This window comes from Bombina bombina, chromosome 8 (genome assembly GCF_027579735.1).
Source record: "Bombina bombina isolate aBomBom1 chromosome 8, aBomBom1.pri, whole genome shotgun sequence".
Classification (NCBI taxonomy): Eukaryota; Metazoa; Chordata; class Amphibia; order Anura; family Bombinatoridae; genus Bombina; species Bombina bombina.
In genome coordinates, this window is record NC_069506.1 from 271,156,130 (window position 1) to 271,166,129 (window position 10,000).

At 36.2% G+C, this 10,000-nt stretch overlaps 1 protein-coding gene across 25 annotated transcripts in view; it reads right to left on the reverse strand.

The window, feature by feature from the left end:
* Window positions 1-10,000, reverse strand: part of PHLDB1 (pleckstrin homology like domain family B member 1) — a 258,964-nt gene that overhangs the window by 22,401 nt on the left and 226,563 nt on the right. The window lies entirely within an intron of this gene.

The following is a 10,000-nucleotide window of genomic DNA, read 5'->3' on the forward strand; positions in this document are numbered from 1 at the left end:
GGGTTTTAATGTTGGGGGGGGGTTGTATTTTTTTTACAGGTAAAAGAGCTGATTACTTTGGGGCAATGCCCCGCAAAAAGCCCTTTTAAGGGCTGGTAAAAAAGCTGATTACTTTATAATTTAGAATAGGGTAGGGCATTTTATTATTTTGGGGGGCTTTTTTATTTTATTAGGGGGCTTAGATTAGGTGTAATTAGTTTAACTTCTTGTAATTTTTTTTTATTTTCTGTAATTTAGTGTTTGTTTTTTGTATTATAGTTTAGTTTATTTAATTGTATTTTAGTTTAGCTAATTGTAGGTAATTTATTTAATTAATTTATTGATAGTGTAGTGTTAGGTGTATTTGTAACTTAGGTTAGGATTTATTTTACAGGTAATTTTGTAATTATTTTAACTAGGTAGCTATTAAATAGTTATTAACTATTTAATAGCTATTGTACCTAGTTAAAATAAATACAAAGTTGCCTGTAAAATAAATATAAATCCTAAAATAGCTACAATGTAACTATTAGTTATATTGTAGCTATATTAGGGTTTATTTTATAGGTAAGTATTTAGTTTTAAATAGGAATAATTTATTTAATTATAGTAAATTTATTTAGATTAATTTAAATTATATTTAATTTAGGGGGGGTTAGGGTTAGACTTCGGTTTAGGGGTTAATAACTTTATTATAGTAGCGGCGACGTTGGGGGCGTGAGATTAGGGGGTTAATAATTGTAGTTAGGTGGCGGCGATGTTAGGGAGGGCAGATTAGGGGTTAATAAAATTTATTATAGTGTTTGTGAGGCGGGAATGCGGCGGTTTAGGGGTTAATACATTTATTATAGTGGCGGCGAGGTCCGGTCGGCAGATTAGGGTTTAATAAGTGTAGGTAGGTGGCAGAGACGTGGGAGGGGCAGATTAGGGGTTAATAACTATAATGTAGGTGTCAGCGATGTTAGGGGCAGTAGATTAGGGGTTCATAGCGATAATGTAGGTGGCGGCGGTGTCCGGAGCGGCAGATTAGGGGTTAATAGTATAATGTAGGTGTCAGCGATAGCAGGGGCGTCAGATTAGGGGTTAAGTGTAAGGTTAGGGGTGTTTAGACTCGGGGTTCATGTTAGGGTGTTAGGTGCAGACTTAGAAAGTGTTTCCCCATAGGAAACAATGGGGCTGCGTTAGGAGCTGAACGCTGCTTTTTTGCAGGTGTTAGGGTTTTTTTCAGCCGGCTCTCCCAAATTGATTCCTATGGGGATATCGTGCACGAGCACATTTTTCCAGCTTACCGCTACCATAAGCAACGCTGGTATTGAGGGTTGAAGTGGAGCTAAATTATGCTCAACGCTCCCTTTTCTGAGGCTAATGCAGCCATTCAGACAACTCTAAATACCAGCGTTGTCTTAAGGGTGCGCTGGAAAAAAAAGCCTCGTTAGCACCGCAGGTCTTTACCGACAAAACTCTAAATCTAGGCGATTGTAATTATAAGTCATGTCTGTTGTGCTGCTATAGAAAAACATATCAGTCAAAGCTAAACATTTTTAAAACAAATTCTATCTTGTTTGCAGCAATCGTTTGTCAACAGCCAAACTCCACCCACCACTTGCCTTATTTGGAGGAGCCAATCAGGGCTTTAGTCTGCAGAAACAAGGCTAACTACAGTCATTAGATTAGTATAAAGTGCATTGTTCTGCAGCTGTCACAAGTAAAAGACAATTAGGAAAATTGATGTAGCAGAGTTAGCCTTGATAAGTCAGCAAGGTGGATTTTAAGTTCAGAGAATTAGAAAAAAATTCAGAGCTAAATTATGTGAAAATGGAGCAAAATAATAATATGTTTATTGCAAAGTTGTTTCATTACACGTAACTAAACTCTTAAACACTATAAATATTGTGTATGATCATACAGTGCAGTGTGACAAGTGTATATATACTCAGTATCATTATACGCTCATTACATGTGTATATATACTCAGTATCATTATACACACACCATGCTCATTACAAGTGTATATATACTCAGTATCATTATACACACACCATGCTCATTACAAGTATATATATATATACTCAGTATCATTATACACACACCATGCTCATTACATGTGTATATATACTCAGTATCATTATACACACACCATGCTCATTACAAGTGTATATATACTCAGTATCATTATACACACACCATGCTCATTACAAGTGTATATATACTCAGTATCATTATACACACACCATGCTCATTATATGTGTATATATACTCAGTATCATTATACACACACCATGCTCATTACAAGTGTATATATACTCAGTATCATTATACACACACCATGCTCATTACAAGTATATATATACTCAGTATCATTATACACACACCATGCTCATTACAAGTATATATATACTCAGTATCATTATACACACACCATGCTCATTACAAGTGTATATATACTCAGTATCATTATACACACACCATGCTCATTACAAGTGTATATATACTCAGTATCATTATACACACACCATGCTCATTATATGTGTATATATACTCAGTATCATTATACACACACCATGCTCATTACAAGTGTATATATACTCAGTATCATTATACACACACCATGCTCATTACAAGTGTATATATACTCAGTATCATTATACACACACCATGCTCATTACAAGTGTATATATACTCAGTATCATTATACACACACCATGCTCATTATATGTGTATATATACTCAGTATCATTATACACACACCATGCTTATTACATGTGTATATATACTCAGTATCATTATACACACACCATGCTCATTACAAGTGTATATATACTCAGTATCATTATACACACACCATGCTCATTACAAGTGTATATATACTCAGTATCATTATACACACACCATGCTCATTACAAGTGTATATATACTCAGTATCATTATACACACACCATGCTTATTACATGTGTATAAACTGTACTATTACACAGTACACACTAATGCACACTATACATATTTGCAAATTTGCAACATAGTTAATCCCAGTTACTCCACATTAATAAACACAATCCATGCAATAAACACATGCAGGAAGAAAAAATACTGGCCTGTGTCACCCCCTTCTGTATATACTACTGTTATTATGTAAGGGAGGAACACATTCCATCTGGTAAATCTCTCTTTGCCCCTGATATTCAAAACCTCTCCACTCCAAAATGATTCTCCAGCACTGCAAGATCCCTATTGAAATAATCAAAAGGCAGATTTTGCTTTACTTCTTCAAGGGGTATTTCCTGCATTTCTGTATGTGAAGGAGAGACACACCCAGTGCAGTACAGCACTGTATGACATGAGAGTTCTACTGTATTTACACTTTAAAGAAGTGAAACAAAGTACAGAGGCGCCAATGGTGCAGATCAATGGTGGTATAAGGCACAATAACACCCCAATATGCACAGGATACTCACATGTAGTGAAGGCAATCAATCTTGCCCATAGAGACAGGCTGGATTTCACAGCAGTCCAGCTAGCTGTTCCAAGGTGTGGTAACAGATGGGTGGGTATTAGAGTATTGGTACTCTATAGTAGCATAGCAGCAAGAAGTGGTAGTTAAAACACTTAGAGTGGATATGGTAAAAAGTAAATTTATTTAAAAAATATAAAAAATATATATATAACAATACCACTCATCTCAGTGTTAAAACATATATCTTAAACATAAAGATTACATGTGACGCGTTTCTCAGATATACTGTTTCCTCAGGCATGTTATTACACAATTCTTAACCTCCTTATATAGGGCTATGCTACTATGAATACACCCACATCCCACCCCCACCAATCATTCGAATTATAACCAATCAGGGGCCATCATTTCACAATGTCGCCGCCCTAATTACAATATACTGCATAAATTCTATATGTATATTCAAATAGTCTTTCAAACAAGTGAATAAGCTGAATGTTTCTAAATTTGTATTCTTATATACATTTGTATTGTCCAAATACCTAACATTTTGTGATCGAAAATTTGCAATCTATGCTATTCGTAATTTCTAAAATATCATAGGATGGCTTGGTTGTCAATCACTCTATGGTCAGATGACTTGCAAGATGGACCCGTTCATTTGTCTATATAGCTGTCACTCATATCGAGAATTCGCGCTTAGATTCCTATTTTTGTTCCTACCCATTTCCACACTGTCACTCTGGGTGCGCATGTCCAATCAGAGTACTGACTGGAGACGCGCCTCCACCACCAATGCGTGATGTAATGTACCGTGATTGGCGTGCACTGAAGTGTATCATGCCAATTCACGGACGAAGGTAAACAGAGTCTCCCATTGGTCTAACCTGCAATCACATGGTAGGGATATTCGTATCTTCACCACTAGTATTGCAGGCTGTCAGTATGACTTAGGGAAGTGTAATGGTTGGCGGCGGCCAACCATAAAGGCAAAACTCCCATTGGTCCTGCCTGTGTTCTTATCGGATGGACTGTGACTATTGGTCCGTGGGGGGAAAAACCAAGATATGTAATATAGTTAGAGCCGATTGCTCTCTAGACTATTGTTCTACTATATTGCGTAATTCTGTTTATAAAACCAGCCCCACAGTGAAGCACCCACTTGAGGGGAGTACCAATTCCCATGCCAACAGATAGGTTATTTGACTTATTGACATGTGTCAAATGTACATGTCAGGAATAAGTCAGATATAACAAATAGTGTTTATATATATCTCCCTCTCTCTCATTGCCTATATGTGTTCTTAAATACAAAGACAAATGTAATAAATTCAAATACCATGCATAATAATATAAATGTGTCTGTATAATGTTAAAGTGCAATTCTAAATAATTGGCTCCAAATATTACAAAAAGTGCTAGATAATAATTAGTATTCTCTAGTGGCTGTAAGTTCAATGGTGAATATTATGTTCTCTCTATATAAGGAAATGTGCCTAAATTACATAACAATGCTGTACAATGACTCCCTTGTGCAGAAAGTGAGATTATGTAAATAGATTATTATAATGACCCCCTTATCGGGAGTGTCAGTGTGAATGATGGCTATTAAAAAGACATATAAATTACAAGTTATATGTATCTGGGTGTATAGTGTTATGATATTAACTTTATAGATTTACTCCCTATGAAGGGATGTAGACGTGTGCCTAGAAGAAAATTATAATTAAAATTTGACATATCAATATAATGACAGGATACCGATGATCCCTAGTCTAAGGTGTTGTTGTGAATGAAAACTGATAGTGATACCTAAAATGGGGGGTGTGAATACTAGTGGCAGGGTTATATTTTAATATAATGGTAAGTATATTACATTGGAGGTGAGCTGTGTTCATCTAGGGACAGTGGCATATGAAGTACAACCTAATATACAGTTTCCATATACAGATATATAGTGACCAAATACTAAGATCCTTACTAATGAGGAGCAATGATCGATTGTGCAGAAATGCAACTAAGCAAATACTATGGAGTCAATGACTTCATTAAGCCCCGTGGGAAACAATGTTTGGAATTTAAATATCCAATATGTTTCCCTTTGTCTCAAACGGGTGAATCTATTATAGTGATGGCTGATTGGGATACTTTCTAGTGGCGTAATGCTAAATGAGCATCCACCTTGTATGGTTTTGATGCACTTGTGCCTAGAGACACTATGTTTGATCGAATTTTTAATTATATTTCTTTTATGCTCTCCCCATCTCACTGAGATGGGGAGAGCATAAAAGAAATATAATTAAAAATTCGATCAAACATAGTGTCTCTAGGCACAAGTGCATCAAAACCATACAAGGTGGATGCTCATTTAGCATTACGCCACTAGAAAGTATCCCAATCAGCCATCACTATAATAGATTCACCCGTTTGAGACAAAGGGAAACATATTGGATATTTAAATTCCAAACATTGTTTCCCACGGGGCTTAATATAGTCATTGACTCCATAGTATTTGCTTAGTTGCATTTCTGCACAATCGATCATTGCTCCTCATTAGTAAGGATCTTAGTATTTGGTCACTATATATCTGTATATGGAAACTGTATATTAGGTTGTACTTCATATGCCACTGTCCCTAGATGAACACAGCTCACCTCCAATGTAATATACTTACCATTATATTAAAATATAACCCTGCCACTAGTATTCACACCCCCCATTTTAGGTATCACTATCAGTTTTCATTCACAACAACACCTTAGACTAGGGATCATCGGTATCCTGTCATTATATTGATATGTCAAATTTTAATTATAATTTTCTTCTAGGCACACGTCTACATCCCTTCATAGGGAGTAAATCTATAAAGTTAATATCATAACACTATACACCCAGATACATATCACTTGTAATTTATATGTCTTTTTAATAGCCATCATTCACACTGACACTCCCGATAAGGGGGTCATTATAATAATCTATTTACATAATCTCACTTTCTGCACAAGGGAGTCATTGTACAGCATTGTTATGTAATTTAGGCACATTTCCTTATATAGAGAGAACATAATATTCACCATTGAACTTACAGCCACTAGAGAATACTAATTATTATCTAGCACTTTTTGTAATATTTGGAGCCAATTATTTAGAATTGCACTTTAACATTATACAGACACATTTATATTATTATGCATGGTATTTGAATTTATTACATTTGTCTTTGTATTTAAGAACACATATAGGCAATGAGAGAGAGGGAGATATATATAAACACTATTTGTTATATCTGACTTATTCCTGACATGTACATTTGACACATGTCAATAAGTCAAATAACCTATCTGTTGGCATGGGAATTGGTACTCCCCTCAAGTGGGTGCTTCACTGTGGGGCTGGTTTTATAAACAGAATTACACAATATAGTAGAACAATAGTCTAGAGAGCAATCGGCTCTAACTATAGTACATATCTTGGTTTTTCCCCCCACGGACCAATAGTCACAGTCCATCCGATAAGAACACAGGCAGGACCAATGGGAGTTTTGCCTTTATGGTTGGCCGCCGCCAACCATTACACTTCCCTAAGTCATACTGACAGCCTGCAATACTAGTGGTGAAGATACGAATATCTCTACCATGTGATTGCAGGTTAGACCAATGGAAGACTCTGTTTACCTTCGTCCGTGAATTGGCATGATACACTTCAGTGCACGCCAATCACGGTACATTACATCACGCATTGGTGGTGGAGGCGCGTCTCCAGTCAGTACTCTGATTGGACATGCGCACCCAGAGTGACAGTGTGGAAATGGGTAGGAACAAAAATAGGAATCTAAGCGCGAATTCTCGATATGAGTGACAGCTATATAGACAAATGAACGGGTCCATCTTGCAAGTCATCTGACCATAGAGTGATTGACAACCAAGCCATCCTATGATATTTTAGAAATTACGAATAGCATAGATTGCAAATTTTCGATCACAAAATGTTAGGTATTTGGACAATACAAATGTATATAAGAATACAAATTTAGAAACATTCAGCTTATTCACTTGTTTGAAAGACTATTTGAATATACATATAGAATTTATGCAGTATATTGTAATTAGGGCGGCGACATTGTGAAATGATGGCCCCTGATTGGTTATAATTCGAATGATTGGTGGGGGTGGGATGTGGGTGTATTCATAGTAGCATAGCCCTATATAAGGAGGTTAAGAATTGTGTAATAACATGCCTGAGGAAACAGTATATCTGAGAAACGCGTTGCATGTAATCTTTATGTTTAAGATATATGTTTTAACACTGAGATGAGTGGTATTGTTATATATATATTTTTTATATTTTTTAAATAAATTTACTTTTTACCATATCCACTCTAAGTGTTTTAACTACCACTTCTTGCTGCTATGCTACTATAGAGTACCAATACTCTAATACCCACCCATCTGTTACCACACCTTGGAACAGCTAGCTGGACTGCTGTGAAATCCAGCCTGTCTCTATGGGCAAGATTGATTGCCTTCACTACATGTGAGTATCCTGTGCATATTGGGGTGTTATTGTGCCTTATACCACCATTGATCTGCACCATTGGCGCCTCTGTACTTTGTTTCACTTCTTTAGCCTGTCTCCGTTTGGATACTGATAGAGAGCTGCCTACTTGTTCAGCCAGCTGGATTGCTGCCAAAATCCAGCCCGTCTCTACTGGCATGATTGAATGCCCTCATCTATTGTGAGTACCCTGTTATCACTGTACATTGGTACATCTTCAGAAACCCTCATTGATCTGCACCATTGGCGCCCCTTCCGTGTTGTTCTTTGTATTTACACTTTGTGCTTTCTATTTTATATTAATTGACACTTCAGATTAAATTTTATTACATTTAAACTTTGCAGTGTATTTAGGATTGTGATTTTTCAAATTCTGATTATGCCTTCAACAAATTAGACTCATACTTTGTGTGTGTATGTGTGTGTATGTATGTATATATATATATATAATATATATATATATTAATTTGTGTGTATATTTTATAAATTAGATTGCACTTTGCATATCTTTTATTTAAATTAAAACGAAAAAACATCAGTTTCCCAGCGAGCGTCATTACTTTCTATGGGCCAGATAATCAAACATTCTCTTATTAGGAGAGAGAATATAGTGCTGACTTCACAGGGGCAGAACTCACTATTTTTTCTAAGAAAAGGGGAGAAACCTGGAAATCCCAGAGAGATGAGAGATGCCTTCCATAGAAAGCAATGAAGCTAGACCAGCTTGTTTAAAATGCTTAGAAAATTTCCCTGGGAACTCTGCTGTTCAGCCCAGGGAACTGCCCTGTCCCTCCCACTTTCTGAACCTGTCAGTTTACAATGGGGAGAATACAAAGTGCAATGTAATTGTATACAAAGTATGACCCTAAGTTATTAAACTAACACAGAAACTTTCAAAGCATAATCAGAATGTGTAAAATCACCGCTACATCAAAACTTAAATGTTTCAAAATACAAATGAGAAAGTGCAAAGCTTAAATGCAATAATACTGAAAGGACCCAATCTGAAAAGTATAGTAATATAAAATACAAAGCACAAAGTGTAAGTGTAACAATACTCTCATATCATACAATGCTATATTGCACTGGGTTTGTCTCTGCTTCACATACATAAATGAGAGATCTCTCCGTGCTGGAGAGTTCCGCCCTTTTTCTTTCGAAAATTCAGTGAGATCAGCCTTTGTGAAGACTTAAAGGGACATAATACTCATATGCTAAATCACTTGAAACTGATGCAGTATAACTGTAAAAAGCTGACAGGAAAATATCACCTGAGCATCTCTATGTAAAAAAGGAAGATATTTTACCTCACAATCTCCTCAGCTTAGCAGATTAAGTTCTGTGTAAAAAGATATACTTCACCTGCTCCCAGCTGAAGGTAAAAAAAAAATAAAAATGAAGAAATGAACAGCAGCCAATCAGCATCAGCTGAGGTCATGAACTCTTACTGTGATCTCATGAGATTTGACTTAACTCATGAGATTTCATAGTAAGCTTCCTTTACCTGATTGGTGAAATAATATGAGAGTGCACGAGGCTCATCCCCTAAGATGTCCCAGGACAGACACACTAAAATGCTGCTTAGAAATCCTTTACAATAGGAGGTGGCTACTGAGGAACTTTTGAGGTAAAATATCTTTCTTTTTTACATAGAGATGTTCAGGAGATATTTTCTAGTCAGCTTTTTACAGCTATGCTGCATCACTTTCAAGTGTTTAAACATTTGGGTATTATGGCCCTTTAACTACAATTTCTTTCCAAGCTGGAGAATCCTTGAATATCAGGGCCTTTGTCCCCAATACAAACTGTAAGTACCATATGTGGCTTTTGTCTAGGAGGTAATATGTCCAATAGTTCTGACTGGTTTACTTTTGTCATTCAGTGTATAGGGAAAGACCCCATATCCCATGTGAGGCCAGAAGAACAAACCCAATGTAGCATAGCTTTTTAATGTCTGTTAACTTGTAGCAGAGCATTCATGCATAGGGAGTCTCACACAGCAAATTGCCTGAC